The following is a 5,323-nucleotide window of genomic DNA, read 5'->3' as shown; positions in this document are numbered from 1 at the left end:
TTCCTTCCCCGCAGCCTATCAACTCATCTGCGGTTTGGTGTCACCCACACTTCCATACTATATTCAATCTCAATTTTTGCCTCCTCGTTTTTGAAGCTGCGAGAGCAAGGCTCTTAAACCCATGTTGCTCCTTAACGTTGCGTGAGACTTTCAAAAGAGTTTTCTTAGTGAGTTCTCACAACTGATTGCAGAATGGCCAGATGCCAGCCTTGAGGCAGAGACGAGCCCGGAGAGAGTGGACAGTCAGGGAGAGTCTGTGAGCAGCCAGCACCCAGCCATACTCTGGCTCCCTGCGCTACTGGGGGCTACAAGTAAGGAGCAAAGCTCTTCTTTTATAACACACCACATATCTGCCTCCTTAATGAAGGGCCTGGCCATTGAAAATAAACCCCAGTGCTTATATTAAGCTCTTTTAATAGGGCTCCTTCCACTCTGGCATTTCAGAGTGTTTTCCCAAATATTGGTTTGTAAGAGAGTTTTAGTGTGTCCTCACCCCATGCCTATAAAGAGATTCGACTGGGTGCTTCCCATACTTATCCAAGCTCAGGGATTCCTTTCTTGGAGAAGGAGCTTCCCAAAGCTGGCAGTGCGGCTACTCCAGGGAAATCTGCACAAAACTTGCAGCCCCCAAAGACCTGGGTTCTAGTCTTAGTTTTTCCAATTTGCTGTGTGACCCTGTGCAAGTCACTTTCCTACTCAAGGCTTCAATACCCTCATTTATAAAAGTAGAGGATTTGGTTAGACATCATTGCTGTTACAGGTGGAATTGTGTCCCTCCTCAAAATTTACATGTTGAAGTCTTAACTTCGGTACCTTAGAATGTGATCTTATTTGGGGATAGAACTCAATAGAGGTAGTTGAGTTAAAGTGAAGTTCAGTAGGGTGAACCCTAATCTAATATGACTGGTATCTTTATAAAAAGGGGAAATTTGGACACAGACACATGCATAGAGTGATGATGATGTAAAGAGACATTGGGAGAAGATGGTCATTTACAAGCCAAGGAGAGAGGCCTGGAACAGATCCCTTCCTGCACAGCCTCCAGCAGGAACCAACCACGGTGACATCTTGATCTTGGACTTCTAGACCTCAGAACTGTGAGACTATTAAGTTTCTGTTTAAGCTGCTCAGTCTGTGTACTTTGTTATGGCCGCCCTAGTAGGCTCTTATGGCAGCCCTAGCTCAAATGAATACAGTTGCTAAGGCCCTTCAGCTCTTAGTCTATGGGATTCTTTCCTGCCATTCCTTGGTGGTTTCTTCTGCCCCACATGGCCTTTCTGTTGCCCTCTCCCAGTGAGTAAATGACATCATGTGTGTGAAGTACTTAGCACAATGCCCCACATATAGTTACTCTTCACTATATATTAACCATGATGAGTCCCCAGTGCCTGGGTATGACTTGTACCTACCCTGAGAGCTATTGCGCCAAAATGAGAGGTGTGGGTGCTGAGCCCAGGCCCTCATGGTCACTCATGCCTTCATTACTGAAGCCTTTCCCATCCTCCTTGGCAGCCTTTAAATTGAAGAGTATTAAATTGGCACCTTCCAGGAGCCTAGCTCTTTTTCATGGAAAGTTCATTTTGGCCACAAAGCCAGCAGGACTCAAAAGAGACTGCAGAGGCTCAGAATGGGAGATGGTTTCTCTGTCCTTGGACTCAGTGATCCCCGGGGTCATGAAGAGCTGCAGAACTCTGAGGTTAAGGCCCTGCTTTTCTATTTGCCTAATAAGGATGCCCCTTGGCTGCAGCATAGTGGATAAGGCTTAACTACAGGCGCAGCCAGAGCTTATGCTCCCAGACAACAAGGCGCGGCCCTCCTCCTTGGTCCTCCATCCCCCCTTCTGCTTCTTTTCTAGCTCTTGGAATGAATACTCCACTGTACTGAGAGATGGCATGGGGATGATGTCCTGCTTTCTTCCTGGCTCCTAAGTCCATAGGTCTCTGGAGGCCATAGCACCTGGTCCTCCAGCTGCAATCTCAGGCTGGCTGGGAGAGTCTGATTTTCCTTTTCATGATCAGGAGTGCTTTCAAAAAGCACCGTAGCCTTGAGCATTGAAGCAGGATCACAGAATGAGCCTTGAGTCTTCTCTGGGCAGTGACACTGGTCCAGGATAGGAAGTCCTAGGTTGTCCTCTAGGCACTATGTTGGAGAGCTAAGTTGCCCTGACTTCACAGAAGATTCCAGATTTACTGTATTTTGGAGACTCTGCAGAAAGTTACGTGGGTAGAGTCTGACTTCAACAGCCCGCAAACATGACCTTTGGGTTTGCTAAACAGATGAAATGCCCATGCTTGTGTGGTTTATCTTCAAATATATGCCTGGAGATTTCTGAGAACAAGGAGGGGGAGAGAGGGTGTGGGATTTTACTTCAGGCCTTCGGGGCCAGGGAAGGAAGGAGGAGAAACCATCTGGGGGGAAAAACATCTCTCCGCAATGTCCATATACTTTATATTTGATCCCTTCAAGCTGCCTCTTATCCTGGTTTGGCTCAGAGCCCAGAAGGGAGGCTCCTTCAATAATTCTGAGCTTAGAACATCTGCCTTTCCCTAAAAATAAGTAAATAAATACAAATCTGTAAATATTTCCTTTCCAGCCAGAGCAAAAATACTGTGAACAGTACTGCCTAGTGGTCTGTAAAGATCACCTCTGATGCGTTATACCAGCCTAAGGGTCTAACCCTTCCAGGTCTTGAGGAGCCTGCTTCCTAAGTTACTTACTGTAAAAGTCAGGATTGTTGGCCTTTGTCTTAGGTGTACCCTGTCCGTGTCAGAGAAATGCTCTTTTGATGGAAAGTAGAGCACGGTGAATGAGGCTCAAAACAATCTGGTTCTTGCTTCCTTCTTCTGAGAGGTCGCACCCCTCCCCTGTTTACATGCTCAGCTCCAGCCACACCAAATGACTTGGAGTTCCATGAATGCGGCCCTGCCTATGCACGTGCTATTCCCTGTACTTGGAATGGTTCTCTGGCTTATTCCCCTCTAACCCCAATTGAACAGGCATGCTCAGGCCCAGGCTCACCTTCTCTAGGAAAGTTTCCTTGTTATCTCCCCTTCTTTCCCACCTCCAAGACTTCTTGGCTTCCACAGCACCCCATGTAGACCAGAGTCATGGAGTTATGGTGCTGTATAGATTCCATATGTGTTTACTTGTCTGCTTTTTCATTGGTCCAAGTGGTTTCCAAAACTGGCTGCAGGAGGGTCACACGAGACCCCCAGCCATAGACCTATTGGACCCCAGGAATGAAGCCAGGGAGTATTTTTATTAAGCTTGGTTCTGAGGCACAGCTAGGTTTGGGAACTATTGCTCCATCTTTGTACTTCTATTGACTACATATTACCAGAGACATAGTAGGCCCTCAAGAAATGTCTGACCCTTCTAATAATTTCTCTCTTGTAACCTCTTCTTGTTTTCACTTCCTTCCCTTGCTAGCCCTAGACCAACAATTTGCTTACCCCCTTGCCCTTACCGTGTAAGACTGTAACCACCAACTATTCATTTTTTCCATTTCTACTGCCAGGCTGCTCGGAGTTGCTGGTATACTTCCCCAACAATTGGTGCCACTGCAAATTCAGGGACTCAGACTGGAAATGGCCCCTGAATGTGCTTGGCAATCCTCTGACCCTGGTCAGCTCCCTCCCATTCTTCACAGGGACCATTCCCAAGCCCACTGCTCCTGCTTTGTCCTGCTCCTGCCGCAGGCCATACACCAATTTGCCTCCTCCATCACAGAGAACATAGAAGCCATCTGATGGGAACTCCCTTAACTTCCTGCCACCTCACCTACACATTTACCCGCATCAGCACTATCCTTTTACCCTCCCTCCCTCTAAGGGTAATCACTCCAGCTGGGCTCTGGATCCCATCCCTTCCACTTCCTCAGGGACCTTACACCCTCAATCATGCCCTCTTTCTCTTTGACCTATCCCCAGAACAAACGTCTTGATGATGCGTCCTCCTTTAACCATCACCCTCTTTGTCCCCCATTTTTGCCTCTGCTTCCCACTGAACTTCTTAAAGATGTTGCCTAGATTTGGCCCCATATTTTCACCTTCCACTCACCCTCCCAGCCACAGCAGCCTGGCTCTGCCCCCACTGTACCACAAAAGTGGCTGCTCTTGAGACAAGGTCACCAACAAGTTCCTGGGTAAAATCCGAAGGCCTTCTCCACCCGTCAGCTCATTGCTTGGCTATACCAGATACTGGTATTTGCAGCAGGCTCCTTCTTTTTTTTTTTTTTTTTTAATAATTTTATTTATTTATTTACTTATTTGTTTATTTATTTATTTATGGCGGCATCAGGTCCTCGTTGCTGCACGCGGGCCTTCTCCAGTTGCAGCAAGTGGGGGCCATTCCTTGCTGCGGTGCATACATAGGCCGCTTATTGCAGTGGCCTCTCCTGTTGTGGAGCACAAGCTCTAGGCGCGCGGGCTTCAGTAGTTGTGGCTCGCGGGCTCCAGAGCGCAGGCTCAGTGGTTGTGGCGTACGGGCTTAGCTGCTCCACGGCATGTGGGATCTTCCCGGACCCGGGCCCGAACCCGTGTCCCTTGCACTGGCAGGCAGATTCTTAACTACTGCGCCACCAGGGAAGTCCAGCAGCCTCCTTCTTAAAACATCCTTTCTCCTGGTTTCCCTGATACCACATTCCTCATTTTCTGGCTGTCTCTGGTTACTTCCTGCCAGTTGCTTTCCTGGGCTCCTCCCCCTCCTCTTCCTGTCCCTTAGATCAGGGGTCCCCAATCCCTGGGCCACCGTACCGGTCCGTGGCCTGTTAGGACAACAGCAGGAGATGAGCGGCGGGCGAACAAGCGAAGCTTCATCTGCTGCTCCCTGTCACTCGCATTATCGCCTGAACCATCGCCCCCCACCATCCGTGGAAAAACTGTCTTCCACGAAACCGGTCCTTGGTGCCAAAAAGGTTGGGGACCGCTGCCTTAGATGCCAGGGTTCCAATTCTCTTCTTACTCTGTGGGCTCTCTCCCTGGGCAATACCATCCATGCCCACCTTTGGCTGCATGTCTCTAGGTGGGTGAGTCCCAAATCTAACTCTAGCCCAGCTCACTCTCCTGAACTATATGTAGACCAGAGAGTCACCTGCCTGCTGGACATCTCCTTGAGCCTGCCTCTCTCCCTGTACTCCTGTCTCAGTGAATAGAATCCAGTCCGTCAGCTACTGACACAAGAAACCCGGGTGTCCTCCCTGAGTTCTCCAAGTTTGACCAGTCACCAAGTCCCATATATGCTACTTCTTGAGTAACTCTCAGATAAAATCTATCATCTTGTCCTTATACTCTATGAATTAGCCATAACAAAGCACCTGCAGCCC

This window comes from Lagenorhynchus albirostris, chromosome 16 (genome assembly GCF_949774975.1).
Source record: "Lagenorhynchus albirostris chromosome 16, mLagAlb1.1, whole genome shotgun sequence".
Lineage (NCBI taxonomy): Eukaryota > Metazoa > Chordata > Mammalia > Artiodactyla > Delphinidae > Lagenorhynchus > Lagenorhynchus albirostris.
Note: the sequence above shows the minus strand (reverse complement) of the source record.